At 44.5% G+C, this 15,877-nt stretch overlaps 1 protein-coding gene across 2 annotated transcripts in view; it reads right to left on the reverse strand.

Moving 5' to 3' along the window:
- Window positions 1-15,829, reverse strand: part of TRPC5 (transient receptor potential cation channel subfamily C member 5) — a 102,863-nt gene extending 87,034 nt beyond the window's left edge. For both annotated transcript variants that reach the window (XM_027696161.1, XM_027696160.1), the window contains exon 1: window positions 15,799-15,829. The gene's annotated coding sequence lies outside the window, so the exon portion shown is untranslated. The remainder of the gene's footprint in view (window positions 1-15,798) is intronic.
- Window positions 15,830-15,877: the final 48 nt, after the last annotated feature.

Raw genomic sequence — 15,877 nt, forward strand, 5'->3', positions numbered from 1 at the left:
TGTTCTTCTGAGGGGAAAAAAAAGTTTCTAGCCTCTAGGGTGTGAAGTAAAGAGTGTGAGTCACTGAGTGAACTTCATTGATGCAGAAACCAGACAGAAAGTGTCTCAAATTCTCTAGGTTTAAAAAATCTCTTAGCTTTAAGCCAAAGTTTGCAGATTTGAGGTATGAGGCAGAGAGGGGAGAAACAGGCCTTGGAGCACCGGGACTTGGCAATACTGGAATCACAGAACATCATGAATTGGAAGGGACCCACAAAGATCATCGAAGTCCAACTCCTGGCCCTGCACAGGAACACCCCAAAAATCCCACCCTGTGCCTGAGAGCGTTGTCCAAATGTTTCTTGGACTCTGTCAGGCTCAGGGCTGTGACCACTGCCCTCAGGAGCCTGTTCCAGTACTGTGGCTGCTTGCTTTGGGGGTGCCAGATCTTCTCTGCCGGCCACTGCACCTCCTTCCCTGTAAGCCTTTTTCTGGAGAGGAAAAAGACAGCACAATCTACACTGCAAGGGATGTCTTTGTGCTCTGCTCCAGTACCAGGCAGGTCAGGGCAACAATGGCATTTTGTACACTGGCTCAAGCCCACACACTTCAAGGATTGCCTGCTCTGCCATTTATAAAGCTAAAAGGCTGTTCTCACTCAGTCAACTCAGTGCAGAAGCATCACTGGCATTCTCCATGAAAACAGCTTTGTTAGTCCATTAAACCATGGCAGCTCGATATCACACACCCTTGTTCACATGTAGTGACAGAGGATCCCTTTGAGTCAATCCGATAAAGCAGCCACCAATTTAACACTGCTTTTGGCAGAGGAGAAGTGCATTTCTGTACAGGCCTACTTACAGCCAAGGCCTGCTGAAGCTTCTTTCCTTCAAGACCATCTCTATTAGTGCCACACAGAGCTTAATATCACCTGAGAAAATATGTTACACTCTAGATAATTTTATTTAAGTGTAGTCATAACTGTGGCTACAGATAGAAATGCAAACAGCACAGATATTACCAGACAGGCACTATTTTCAAAGGGGCCTCCACCTGCAAATCCCTGCCTACTAGCACATCTGGTTAGGGATCCCTGAAGAATAGAAAGTGTCATCACCCTCATTTTCTAGGTAAAGCAAAGCAGGAGACACTACCAACTTTGGAGAGAATATCTAGGGCCAGTAACCCTCATTCCACTCCACACCTTAACCACTGATTGAACTACGTGCAGAAGACTGTAGAGGAGAGTAAGACTTCCCTACTGATGTTTTCCCTACTGATGTTTTCACTCAAACAAGGCACTGGAGCAGCAGATGTACAGTGATGATGCACTGCTAGTCTCCTCTGACAGGCACTGTTCATTCAAATCCTCATTTCCTTTTGGTTTCCTCTTGGTTTTTCATCTGAAATCTTCCATCCTCAATGACTGTGAAGAATCTGAAAATTCAGGTATCTGCTGCTGAGACAGCTACAGGAGTTAGCAGACACCTTGGAAAAGAACAAAAGGCTCAGAGAGGTTTGAACAGTCCCATCCATCTCAGTGAGGTGTTAATTCTGGGGCACGATCACTGCTGGTCGCAATTCCAATCCTTACACACGAAGGAGATGGAGAGTTAGCAGTTTGCATTATTTATCCTTTATACTTCCATGCTTGGGTGATGTTTGAAGACACCCTCACCTATTTTGCCCCACCTACTGAATAAAATCTGTACAAGAAGTGAGCTATGTTTGAGGTGTTCACTGAAACACAGGAAACACACAAATTTTAAGTAGCAATACAAACTTCTGGAGGGACGGCTGCAGATGCCAGACATCACTTGGACACTGTTTCACCTGGCATACGTTACTTTATAGAGCAAAGACTGGAGTGACACTCCCAACTTTCGCTTGCTCAGGCTGACCCCAGTCCTGGACTCTTGAACTCCCTCCTGCTGTGAACACGGTGTTCAAAATGTAACCCTCTCTTCTGAGAGCTGTTTCCAGAGAAGCGGGACTTTTGCCACTGACTGGAGGAAGGAGTGTCAAGCTAAGATCCCCCACTGCACAGCTACCTGAGGCTTGGCTTTCTGCACACCTACAAAGCTGTCAGGGACGACCAGAGAAGCAGCATAACCACGTCAGCCAAGTTTCTCACACATCATTTGCTCTGTGGCATAACAAGCACAATTAATGTGTGGGAAATGAGATTAGTCCCCAGCTCTGCCCTGACTTTGGCTTCCTGTGCCAGTTATGAGAAGGGCCTGATGGTTCCCAGCAGAATGGGGTCTGTTATAAAGTACACTCCATCACACATGGCAAAACAAAGTGTAGGTTAAATCCTCAAGGTGCCTGAGAAATTCTCTGGGGTTGAAAAGTAATCAGGACTCTAACTGGGAGTTTTAGCAGCAGCATTTGACCATCTGACAGCCACGACCCAGGGACATGGCAAACTGGGGATTTTCCCACTGCCTTTCCGGTGCAGCTGGAGAGAAGCAGTTTTTCAGATCCACACTTCTGTTCGCTTCTCTCATTTGGTTTTAGGGGTATCACTGGTGGCTACAAGTAAGGACACCAAGAGGCCCCGGTCTTGGTTACTGTAACAGGAACATATTCTGTTTCTAGAATTCATCTTTTGCCTTCTTCCCAGCTTCAATAAATTTCACTGCACAGCTCTCCTTTTCAAAATACTGTCAGCACTCTTCTTTCCAGATACATAAAAGCAGATAAAGTGTCTGATTAAAAAACAGATACAAAAGGCTAAACCCAGGCTGTATAACAAACAACTGGCATAGATATTAAATGAAGACTTGGGAATTTTTTTCACTTACTCTTTCAATGGCATAATGACCATGTACAGTTCCATAATTTCAAGCTCTATGGTTAGTTTTACACATTTCCTTGTTCATCTAATTAGCTGTTCAATTCTTGAACATTGTCCATTAAATTTTATTACCCACAATCAAGTTTTCATAGCAGAACAGCAAAAATGACAGCAAAAGCAGTATCAATGGAGGACATGTTACATGCATCATCACAAGGGAAAATTGGGACTTCCCTCAAATTCTGAGATTTTTCTAGACAGACTGCGTGACTGATTAAAATAGTGAGTCTGATTTTGCTTCTGTCACAAATCTAAAATTAATTCTTTGACTCTTTAGGATTACCCTTCATCCCTGCTAGCTTAATTACACACAGGACTTAATTTGGATTCACCAAAAGTATTCAGGTTCACAATTTTCTCAAGACTTCATTTTTCGGATCCCTTTTTGTAACTACACTAAAGGAACAGTTTTGTATTTAGTAGCTAATTGCAGCTAGTGTATGCATGAAAAAACAAAATAAAACAAAACAATTTTTTACTGTGATGAACTAAGGCCAAATTTCTCCTGTCTCCTAAAAGACAGAGTCTTCTGCAATTAACTCATTCCATGTCAGTTTAGTAAGTGTCTCCTCTGCATGTGTTTGTTAGAAATTAGTTACTTGAACACACAAATCTGGGGTTTTTTTCTCCACTGGTTGCCTCTGGATTTCCAAGGGGAGGATGAACGATGAAGATGAGGACTATAAGCCATATGGGCTCCCCCATATATATATATATATATATATCATGGTGACTACAGCTCTGCCCTCTGCCCTGCTTCTTCTCCAAGCTCTACCTTAATTATTTAAAGGTGCCACTTTCAGCTGCCCCTGGCACACTGCTGTGCATCACACCCTGCACTAGCCACGCCACTGTTGTTGTATTTGCCCTCCCGATGCCTGCTTGTCTCCTATCCACATGCTCCTGCAATGGGAAGATGGCACAGCAATCCTTGTACCTCTCCTCAAGGCCAGGCCTGGAGGCTCCAAGTGCCATTTATTCACAGTATGCACTTTGGAGGGATTCCAAGTTGCAGATGCTTTTCTGCCTCAAGTCTTCATTTTTCCTCCTGGTACTCTGGATTTTATTTCATCCCTGAGGTGACATAGAACAGTCCACCCTTGCTCAGTCATGGATGACTTATTTTCCTTAGCAAAATCACAATGTTGTGCTAAGGGTATATTTCGGGTCTTGAAATAGGTTTTGGAGGGATTTTTTTTTTTATATGAGGATTATTACCCAGTTTCCCTTTATTTGTGTTTTGAGTTTTCTGTTTTGCTTTTAATGACAGCAGCACTCAAACTCAATCTGAATGTGCTGGGTCAGGTAAAGCAAACAGTGTCCCACTCATAAGTGAGATGCCCTCTGAAGCCAAAAAACCTGCTCAGCAAATCATACTGCCAGTCCCAAACCTCTGCTGACTTAGCCAAGAAACCACACATCACCTTCAAGGGGAGCTACAGGAGTGAGGGGTCTGGGTGAAAGAAGTTGGACTACTCCAAGAATTCCCTTGTGTTATTTCAGGAGAGCTACTAAGGCTCCTTGTAAACCCTTAGCAGGACAGTGCAGACTGTTAGACAGTGACTGACTCGTTCCACTTTTCAGGTGGAAAAAATCAAATGCTATCCATATGTTTCCCAAATTTCTTTCTGGACTTCAACATTCTATGAAAGAAAAGGAGGGGCAGCGATAGCTCCAGAGATGCTGCGCTCCTGCCAACGATCCCACAGCTTGAGCTGCCCCAAAACATATGCAAACACTGCACCAGATAATGCTACAAACAGTGAGTGGAAAGCTGGCATGAAGCATTCAGCATTCCTCCAGTATGCCTTCCTTAAAGCCCGAAAAAGGTGAAACCACTTAAACAAACAAACACACACACCCCCCCCCATCCCTTCCTGGGGGAAAAAAGAAGATTGCCCACTCTGGTTTGTTCAACAAGAACAATGCTCCCAAAGCCACGGCACCAGCCAGCTCCCAAATCTGTTATTGACAATGAAGCTGTTTGTTTGCACCTCGAGGCTGAGCAGGAATGACATTTCTGTTGCGGTGCAGCAAAAGGTCAGCACTTGCATAAGCTGATAAACGCCGAGTCAAGGTGACTCTACTTCATGTATTACATTAGCACAGGACTGCAAACCCTGAGGGCGCACAGCAAAGTCTAACTAAGTGATATAAGCAACTACAACGTTGCAACCAAAAACATCACAGGGAAAATCCTTCCTCCTCGTGCCTAAAGTGCGGGACATCTCAGAGAGTGTTTGCAGTCTGCTCAGGGCAAAGACACCAAACAAACCAACACCAAGGTACAGGGATGAATATTGCCTGTTAGAGGTACCTCCTACATGATATTATTACTTTCCACTAAATTGAACAGAAATAGCCAGGTTCTGGAAACGGTGTCTCTTTGTAACACCTGCATGATTGGGTGAATAAATCTGTTTTAATTAACTGCCTTTTTTATAGTAGGCTGTAACAAAATATTGTGAAAAAGTGAGAAGCTGATAGTTGGCTTTGAGATTTCAAATAACCTCCTAATTAAGTCTATATATATTTATATGCCATCTTAGTGAAGAAAATACTTAGAGCTCTCCTTTCTTTTAACTTCCTTTTCTATTTCCTTTTCTAGTGTTAGCTAATAATTTACTGTGCTCTTCCTTCACATTCCTTCAGCCAAAGCAGAGCCAAACTGTTCAAACGCATGTTATGCATTCTGAATTTCATTTGCTTATGCAGATTCACTTGTCTTGCTGACTTTAGTGACACAACTCCTAATTGCACAGGTAAAACTGAAAAGAGAAGTCGTTATCCTGGACTCCTTCCTGCTTCATTACACTTGCGATGCCATTGACTAGACTCACCAAATTAAAACTCTTCTCTAGCTCAGCAGGGAAGGTATTGCAAAGCTTTGGTAGCACATCAAAGCATCTCTGTGCTTTGCTTCCCGTTTCACATCCCACCACTGTGGTCTATCACGTGCTGTTATGTTCCACCGACGTAGTCTATCACATGCTGTTATCAAACTTCTTCAGTTCTCAGCCCCAAAGCCTGCTATGTTTTGACTTAGTCCATTGTCACTCACTTTTGGGCTTTATCTTCCCTCCTCAGCACCCTCAAAAAAAGCAAGAGAAGAGAACAAGTGCCAGTGTAGGAGTATGTCTCTGTCCATATGTCACCAGTGCTTTGCTGAGCGTGAATGTGTGCAGCTTTAGGGGGAGCTTTAGAATCACATAAAGCACAAATTTACGGGACCATCTCCTGGTACCTTCTATATCTCCATGCAGAAATAGGGTTTCAGGTAGCAGGAGACATTGGAGGGGACTCTCCAAAGACTGTATTGACATTATCCTGGGGAGTAAAGATGTTCAGGTCATGGAAAGTTCCTCGGCTGTGATAAATAGAAACAGGATTCTTTCTTGCAACAATCACATGCTGCTGGGTTTTAATATTTCCTATGGGTGAAATCTATGGTTTTCTGCCCCATAATGTCTCCCCAGCAGCCCAGAAATGAAAGGCACTGACAGCAGTGCTACAAACACATACTGGCTGGTCTAATGCCAATGGATCACTGGGTTTCCACCAGCAATAGTTCATTACTTTGTATTATTCATCAGTTCCCATGGATTCAAGCCCTCATGCAAAGTGCAGTCATTCTCCAAACATCTATGAAAATGGAGATGGTCCAACTAAAAAACTTTCTGGTATTCAAACACCCCCCTGTGCCTTCAGCATCCCCACTGCACAGAGCTGGTCCAGCTAGGCTAGACAAATTCTGCAGTCTGAGGAGGTGGTTTCCAGAGTTCATTTTTCGTGTGCAAGACATTCTCTTTAGTACCAACCTAATGCTCTTGATAATGATAATTGATCCATATGGATTCAACAGGAATGTTAGAGGAAAAACATTAGTTTAGGCTTCTGGTTCCAAACCAAGATAATAAAAGAATAAATTTAAAAGAGATACAAGTAGGTCTACTTATGTGTTGGTTAATTTAGAAACAAACCAGTACTTTTGAACAGCATCAGTTATCCATCATATTTATCTTTCCTATAAAAGACTTCACACTTCCACTGAAGAACTGCCCATATTCTTCACTTCTCTTGTCTGAGGTCTCAATTCTTTACTACTCGATTCCCCACTTAGTGCTCACAAAGGCAGGTTCTGTATGTTGAAACTATAAAAGATAATCACAGTGGGAATCCATCCATCAAAAAATCTACACAGCATGTTTGTATCCCTCATGTATCCATGTTATTAGTAGAACACTGTTCATTTGCTTCTGAACTAATAAACTGAACCCAGTGACAGCTCTGTGTGGCACGGCATCAAGGAAAGAAAAGACCCGGCTTTGACTTCTCAATCTTGCATGATCATGGGTACACTGCTGTATTTCTCTTTCCTTGTTCATAAAATGACTGAAAATGCTGCTAATCTACCCTAACTCCACGTTAAGAGGCTCAATCCATAAAGCCGATTTAAACAGCAACTGCAATATGGGCACAGTAATAATGCCATTTAACATACTTCAGATTTTCCTGCAATGAACAAGAACTAAAGGCCTAATTTGATTTTTTTTTTTTGAACCTTGCATTCTCTTCATGATGTGTCAACATTTAAGCACAGGAACATGCTACAGTCCAGGACTCACTGCTCTGTGTCTGCACGCTGCTGTGTGACCCAGTGTGTGCCCACTCAAGCCTGGTCATCTCTTGAAAAGGGAGGAAAGCTCGTGCTGTATTGTGTGCAACAGCACCCAGTTTGCCAGTGCTACCGGAAAGCTTTTGAACAGAGCAGGCTCTCAGTGTCTGGATGAAGCAGAAGAACAACTTGCAGCTGCCCAAATTCCCCTACAGGCATCACAGAAATTGAGAGACCAGTCTATAAGCCATTGCTGGCAAAAATATGTTTGGCCAAACATCCAAGCGCACCAGAGCCATTTGTAGAACCTAGATCAGGGTCTGAAATGTCCATAAACCAGAAAAAAAAATCCATCTAGCAACATAGATTCTGTGAATAATCTGACAGCAGCAGAGATTTGGCAGATGTTTGAGCTCTTATCCTGGTTCAAATGTAGGAACAATGAGGCACAGCATCCTCTCACAGCACTGCAGCCTCACTGGTCCAGGTGTGGCAGTCAAAGGACTTCAGCCAAGCAGAACAACCAGATTAAAGGACTCTGAGAGAGAACTGCCATGAAAGGAGCTCTGTAGCAGGGCTGTGGGAATCACATGTCTTTGGAGCAACTCCTTAGTTCCCTTCACCTTGGCCTGTCACACTGCAAAGAAACTTCTCGGCTTCTACTGACCCATTTGTAACTCTGTGTTTTCTGAGGGCTGAGCCTGAACTTCTCTGCTCAGTTACCCTCCATTCTGGGAGGGACAGAAGGGTCCTTCTGAAGAGGTCACCTTCACAAGTCGCCTGCTACGTGGGTGCAGGCAGGTGTTCCTGCTCCACATACACACCTCTGGTCACTGAGGGGAAGCTCTGCATGCAGAAGCAGGAAACAAAGGCTCTGATCTTAAAAAAGCAAACACAAAAACCAGCCCTGAACTTGCCTGCTCTGCACAGGTCAGTGCTGCAGGTGAAGGAGCTTTGTTTCCAGTTGATTTTTGCAAGAGAGAAAGATTAATCCCAATGCACATGGGAAGGTCATGGCAGCAACCCCACTCCTTCATTACACCCCAAACACTTCACCCTGAATTTTGGTGCCATCAGCTAGTGTGCCTTAAAAAAGAACGAAAATAAACTGTTCAGAGGACAGTTATCTGAAATAAAACATTGCTCTTCATCCCCAGATCCAAAGCTCAATAAAGTCAGTGGGAATTTTTCCATTTCCCGCTGTTGCTTCTCTGCTCACCTCATAGGTCCAGAGGAGCCCTTCAGTTTTCACCAGCAGTTCAACTTATGGCCATTCCCAGGACTGGTGAAAGAGAAGAGGCTGATTAGAGTCACATTTCCCTTCAGCCAGGCAAGAATTCGGAATTCTGAGAATTAAACTTAGCCTTAAACTGGAAATGTCCCTGAGCAGGGATCAGGCAGAGCTAATAACTCTGACATATTTGATCTTTCTTCCATACAAAAAGACCAAACAGACTGTGGGCCAGGCCCACCCTTGTGTTGGCAGCTTGAATCACAGACCTTCCCTGTCTTTCTGCAGTTCTCTGCTGAGCAATTTAAATACTAAGGCTCTTGGATTCTCTTTGCACAAATAATTACAAACTTTGGGCGCTTGGTGATGGTTATGTTTGAAAAATGGAATGACATGTTAGGAATATGTAAGATTTTTGTAGGAAGAACATCAAGCACACCCCCACCCCGTTTTCTGCTTTGTTCCATTAATGAGTACATTCCAATCTTTTGCAAAATCAGAAGACAACCCAGAAAGATTTGCTAGTTATTTGTGCTACCTGACCCACTCCATAGCTGCATGGCCAGTGCAGATGAACTATTTTTGACTGGAGATTGTCCAGAAACCCCTGTATGAAGAGCTAGAACTAGAACACCTCTTCCTTTCATTCACTGCAGCATCCTGCATCTATTACTTTTACCCAAGACACTCATCAACTCCTTTCTTTTCCCAAACTATTTCAGTCAAGCAGGGGTTCATGTGGATTCTGTGGACAGCAATGGGTTTATTTTTGGGAAAAGGGTGTCTACCCTCCCTGATTCCATTTCATGCCAATAGCTAATGAGGTGGCTTGTTGGCTGTTGATGTTCCTACCCATGTCTTTGACAAGCAGGGCGCCCACTCATCAGCTGCTCAGCCTGTTTGATGAGGTTACAGACAAGGTGCAGGGAAAACTGCAGGAGATACCGTGGAAGCACAGACGTTCCGTGTGTGTGCGCAGCGCACGTGCTCACAGCACCACAACGTACCCTCAGCACCAGTTCTTGGTGTAATCTGAGTAATGTGCATGTGTGCACAGCAGCACCAATCCCTGTGCATGGGGAAGAAGGAGAGCTGGGAAGATATCACTCCAAACTTGGCATGATGTCAAGATGCACAGAAACCCACAGACAAATGTCAGAACATTTGCCCTAACACTCCAAAAACACAGAGCTCCATGCTTAAACAAAGATGTGCATTTTAAGGCAGACACTTGGTTTAGACCTTGAGCCTGAGAAGCCTGAAGCCCTTTTCCCAGCTACAGAGCACCCCCTGGTCTGGGTTCAGCTTGTGCCCCTTATGTCCATGGCACAGAGAGTGGACTGAGGGTCTGTCTGGAACAGTGGCTTGGCCCTGTGGTACCTCTCTCTCACTTTGTGCACCAGGCTGGCCATGGGGTGTCAGCCAGGACCCACAGGAGCTGCTTTCCCTGCCAAGGAACCAAGAGGCTGGTAGAGCACAGGGTTGTGTCTGGGCAGCTTTGTTCCCTCCACCAGCCTGTGTAGAGCCACTGGGCACAGCCAGCTCCAGGTATGGCTCTCACGGACTCTCCCAAGAGGGAAGTTAGTCTGTGTTTTCTTGCTGAATAAATGGGATATTGCAGAAGAAGCAAACTTAGGAAGACTTTTAAGATTCTTCAGAGGCTCAGTCTGCGCTTCCCAGATGAAGATCCCCTGATGGTATTATACAGAACAGAAAGATCTGGGTAAAAGATTTTCACTATAGCCTTAAATATACTGCAGGGACTTCACATCTTTGTGTTCAAACATTCTCTGTGCTCTCCTGCCCTCTTCCATAGATCAGGTTTTACTTCCTTTGTCCACAAAACCTCTCTTCTACAGTTAAAAAATCCTTCTCTTGCAGCAGATGCTTCTATTTGAAATAGCCTTCCCAGCTGTTCCCTGGGGACCCGGCTCAGAGCCCCTGCCCACTGACCACGTCCCTGCCTCTAACTTGACCTCACAAGAGAAGACTCAGTGACGAGGCACTGATATCCTAGGAATCCTTATTCCTCTTGTTACTATTATGAACAATTTTAAGGCATTAGGACAATTTTATAAACCTGGAGGTCTTTTCGCCTGGAAACTTTCAAATACCCCAAATACACATAATACAGAGATTTCCATTAACTGCAGCTCGAGGCTAAGGAAGAGATCAGCAGCTCCATTTCATAATTCAGCACAAATCAGAATGAACAGGACAAAACACTGAATGTGAGAGTGGAATTATTTCATGTGGTCCCAGTCAGAACCCTGAGCCCCAAATATCTTCATCCTCTCACTGGCTTTGTCAGTAAGGCTTCATACAATGAAATTCTTGCAGCCTCCTATGTTAATCCATTAATACCTGTGAGAGCAGGCTGAAATCTCTACCCTGGTTATCATTCTGGAACCAGAATGCCCAATAAGCACTATTCCATAAGCTCTGCTCTTCCCTCTTTATTTTATTGAGAAGAAAGTGATTTTTTTGTTTTAGCAAGCTGTATGTGTCAGTGCTAGGAGAACACAGGAATGGATTAAATCCATGATCTTTCTATCCCAAGATGTTATCTCTGGTGATGGGCAGCGGTCTGTGTTCCCTTCTGCACTCTCCCTTCATCTGGCAATTCATAGTGCAGGGACCCACAGGTTACATCCAGACCTTCATGTTTTCTATCCACTCTCTGTTCATTGTGAACTCATCTCATCTTTTTCAACCTGCTTGTGCTTTTGCCTTCCAGAGGATCCCGTGGTAACAAGCATTACAATTTAATTAGCAGACATGATAGGAAACATATCTGACTATTCAGGTGTTTAAGCCAGTCTTTCATAAACAGTGAATCAGATTGCTCTCTAAGGATGCAAAAGGGATGCAGGACACGTGAGAGGGGCCAGGAAATTGCTTCAGTTCTCAGTAGAACATGTTCAATGCATGTGAAGAGAGAGAGAGAGAGAAGGGAGAGGGAATAAGGACAAAGCAGCCTCCTGGCTTGAATACAGAAACTGAGCTGAGAATAAATAACAATACGTGTCTAACGATCTAACAGAAACACCCATAATTTCTATTAGCAAAAACCATCCTGCTGCCAAAGTCAAGCCTCCTTTCATGGCCACGGTGACCAATACGATATAGAACCTGATGTGCCCTAAAGAACGTAAAAAAGGGAGAAATGAGGCCCTAAGTCTACCTGCTACTCATACAGACATATTCCTTGTTATTCCAGTTCCTCCCCTTCCCAGCCATCATCTCACAGAAAACACCACAAGGATGCCATACGTACAGCCACCCTTCCCTCTAAGGGCTCCTTGTTGCTTTCCAAGGCAGGAAATCTCGGGAAGAGCACAAATTTTATGTTGAACAGCTCCACACAACAACAGAGCATCCTCTTTACCATGATGGTAAAAGCGGCCAAAACACAAGGCAGGTTATGCAGCAGGGAGGCAGAGCTCTGGGGAACATGCAGCAGGAGGGAACCAGCCCCAGTTCTCCTCATTTCAACCCTGGATGTCAGCACATTCCTTGCTTCCCCAAGAGGGAACTTAACCTAACTTATCCTGAAAACACACTGAAGCGGAATCACTCAGACAGCTGACAGGAATAAAAATCCTGCCCCAGCTTTACAGCAACTGCAGTCTTCCTCACACAGGGACAGCTCCAGTCTCCCACGACTTTTAACCGCACTGGGCTTGGGCATTCAAGAGAACCTGGTTGGAAAGATGCTCTGTAGCAGTGATTTGTGCTTACTGGCCATCTCACTTGGCAGGGAAAACAAATGAGAGCAGCCTTTGCCTTGCCCTGACTTGGTGCTAGAGACTTGTCTAGAAAAGAAACCCACAGTTGTTTAAAAGCCACTCAACTCTCTGGTACTTCTTACTCTGAACCATAAGCTGGGTCTCTGCAATTACTCATACCAACTACACATTGTTCTCCAGGATTTCAGGTTCAGAAACATTCAGGAACCACTTGCTAGCTTGCATTTTTTCCCCAAATTGGACACTGGAGAGACTACCATCCGTCACTGGCAGCATCCTCCCTCTGGGACAGGCAGCACACCTGGTTCCCAGCTCTCAGAGTGGGCCACTGAAACGTGCCAAATGCAGGTGTTGGCACGAGCCTGCTCACCTTTGTACCAGGCTGTCAGCCCAACAACTGGAAAACTCTGCTTGTGTGCAATACCTGCCTTTTAGGCACTCGCTTCATACGGGTTTCTCTCATTTCCAAGGGCAATAGACCGTGGCAAATCTAGACCTGAGTTTTTGATGGTTGCAATCTGCTGAACTTGGTGATCCTTGCTGATCGTGCCTTCATAAATGTCTCGTCCTGGAGGTTGGCTTTTCCCTGCTCTTCTCATGTTTTCCTTTCTCTCCCTCTCTAGCCAGAAATGATTTACATGTTTGTTTACTCTGAGCTACATTCATCTGAGTCATTCAGCAACTCTCTTCCCACAACCATATTACAGCAAATTTGGAACTGGAGTCTCAGTGAGTGAATATTATGTTGTTGTCAAGATGAGAATGGGGGGCTAAAGATGGAGAAACTCCAGGCAAAGAAATTACTTTATATTTACACTAGTGTAACAATTAGTAGGATTTGGCTCATTTTGTACAAATTATACTACTGTACTTGTAGGAATAATCTTCTGTTTCAAACTAATTTTAGCCACCCTTGAATGCTCTTCCATCTGTTGTAGAAAAAAAAATTTGCACATAGCTATTGTGAATTTTCTCCTCCGAGGTATGTTTTCAAGAATTGTATCTTTCAAAAAAACAACCAAATCATATTATTAGCAAGACTCACAGCTCAGCTGACAGTATCTTGTCTATCAAATCCACAACATGAAAAGACCTCAGAATTGACATTCTAAGTATTTTTAAGGTTGCCAGAAATAAATTTTTGGAAAAAGCAATCTAATCAAAGAATTTTGAGCCTTGCATTGCCTTAAATGCAATTCTGAGTAGAAGCTATTCAGAGATCCTACCAAAGCAGAAAGAGGTTAAGAAAAGTAACAGTGCCTTAAAAACATATATTACAAAACTGACGAGATTTCAATATGCTAGAATGAAAAGTAATGCACATCAAAATAGAAATCATTCTCTCAGAAGCTCAGTAATAAAAATAAGGAATTCTGTTACCGTTCTATGTAATTGCAAGATAAAGCTGATCAGAGGTTAGTCTCAAGCTCAAGTCCTTTTCCATCTAGTTTCTTTCACAGTTTAAAAAAAGCCAGCACCTTGACCTTTTTCTTTACTTTTAATGCTAGAAATGGATGCTGTAGAAGTATCTGAGATATAGTTCTTGCCTAGAAAGACTTGTTCCTAACTGAGAGCGTGTTGATCATTGCTGTGTCTCAGAATGAAAGTACAAGCAGATGGAACAGCAGAGCCACACCACAGAGACCAGCGGATTCACAGTGGGCCAGTTGGATGTCGTGGTCAGGGGAAGTGTTTTCATGTCTTCATCCACTACTTATAGCTTAAAGAGTCTGGGACTGAAGTGGTTTTTCAGCTGATAATTACTGCGAAGTTACATGCAGAGAAACTTGGAGTAAATATTCATGGACCAAACAAAGAGTGACACATATGATAACACCCAAATGTGATTTTTTTTTTCTCTTCTTGAGAAACGACACCAGATTTCCTTACAAGGGAGTATTACTTAAGAAAACAGTTCCTTTAGTTTGCTTTGGAGCTCACTGAACAGACATTTGGCTACAGTTTGAATAAACTGCTTAAAGATACTGTTTTAACTCCTGAAAAGCATTTTTAAAACAGCAAAATACTAATTTGCATTTACACAGTACCTCCCTGGCTGAAAAGTGTTTTCACGGGCTTCTGAGTAGTTTCACGCAGCCCTGGGAAGCACTGACACAGGATATGCTGTATTTAAAGAGAAGGCACCAACAATAAAGAAGGCTGAGAGACTTGCCCAGGATCAGGCAGAATGACCACAGAACAGAGTAACCCTCCTCAGTTCCCCCATGGGGACATGAACACACACAGAGGCACCGTAACCTAAAGACAATTCTCTTTCTAAAAATGCTCCCTTCCATCTTTGATCCTCATGGGTCCCTTTATAATCAGGATATTCTATGATCCCATGATCTCCTCTTGCATTCTGCACAGGTCGCCGCATTACATAAGCTTGCTGCCAAGGAGATGCACCAGCCACAACACTTAGGATTTACATCTGACCATCAGAAAGACCAAATATTTTATACTATACAGTGGAAAAGTTAAGAAGAAGTGATCAAACAGACTGGGAGTTCAAAGAAACATTGCCTGAGAACGCACGACCTCATATGTGACTGTTCAACCATGCTACCTAGGGCAAGGAAAATTTAACAAGAGACTTGCACATTACCATATTCATAACCATGACTTACAAATCTGTTGTCAATGTCACCAAAAATATCACACAAGCAGAATGTTTTTACACCAAAGAGACCACTGAAGTCACAGCGCCATAGTAAGCAAATGAACCCATGAAGAGACTTGAAAATCATCCCTGTTTGGTGTTTTTTTTTCAGGCTGGGGAATTTGCTAAACTATAAATTGCAAGATGCCCAGTACTTCAAAGAGGGGCCGATACAAGAGGCATTTTTTCTTCAAGCATCACAGAAGAAAACACCCCTCTGGTATCACTGTCACCGCTCCCATTCTGAAGGCTCGTGGGTCACCCATATGACAGGTCAAGAGATGCCCGAATTAACAGCAACTTACATCGGTATTTAACCCACGCTGTGAGGGTGCAGGTGGCCGGTACATGCTGCCATTTAGGGCCAGGGCTGCCCAAATCCATCACCGGCCCTGGAGATGCCAGTCCCGGCGCTGCCGGCAACTCCCGAGGGGTAGCGCGGCCGCGCATCCCGTACAGCCCCGCATTCAGCTCGGCTCCGCAACCCGCCCGGCCCCGGCGCTGGCAACTTCAGCGGGAGCACCGCTTCACGCCGGGGCAGGCGGGTGCCGGGGGATGCGGGGGATGCGGGCACGGAGCGGTCCCGGCCACCCCCGCCTGGTGCCCGAGGGCTCGGGGCTCCAATTTCCGAGGGTGACCGGGGGGCTCTCGGCCCCCTCCTCCCGCCCGGTGCCGCCCGCCCGCCGCCCCGTCCCCGCTCACCTCCGCGCCGCTCCGTCAGGCGGCACCGCCGGGCCGCGCCGCTCGTCCGCGATCCGCCGGGCGCCCGCGGGGGGGCGGC

The sequence above is a fragment of the Neopelma chrysocephalum genome, unplaced genomic scaffold (assembly GCF_003984885.1).
Source record: "Neopelma chrysocephalum unplaced genomic scaffold, ASM398488v2 Primary Assembly neopelma1_105, whole genome shotgun sequence".
In the NCBI taxonomy this organism is placed as follows: domain Eukaryota; kingdom Metazoa; phylum Chordata; class Aves; order Passeriformes; family Pipridae; genus Neopelma; species Neopelma chrysocephalum.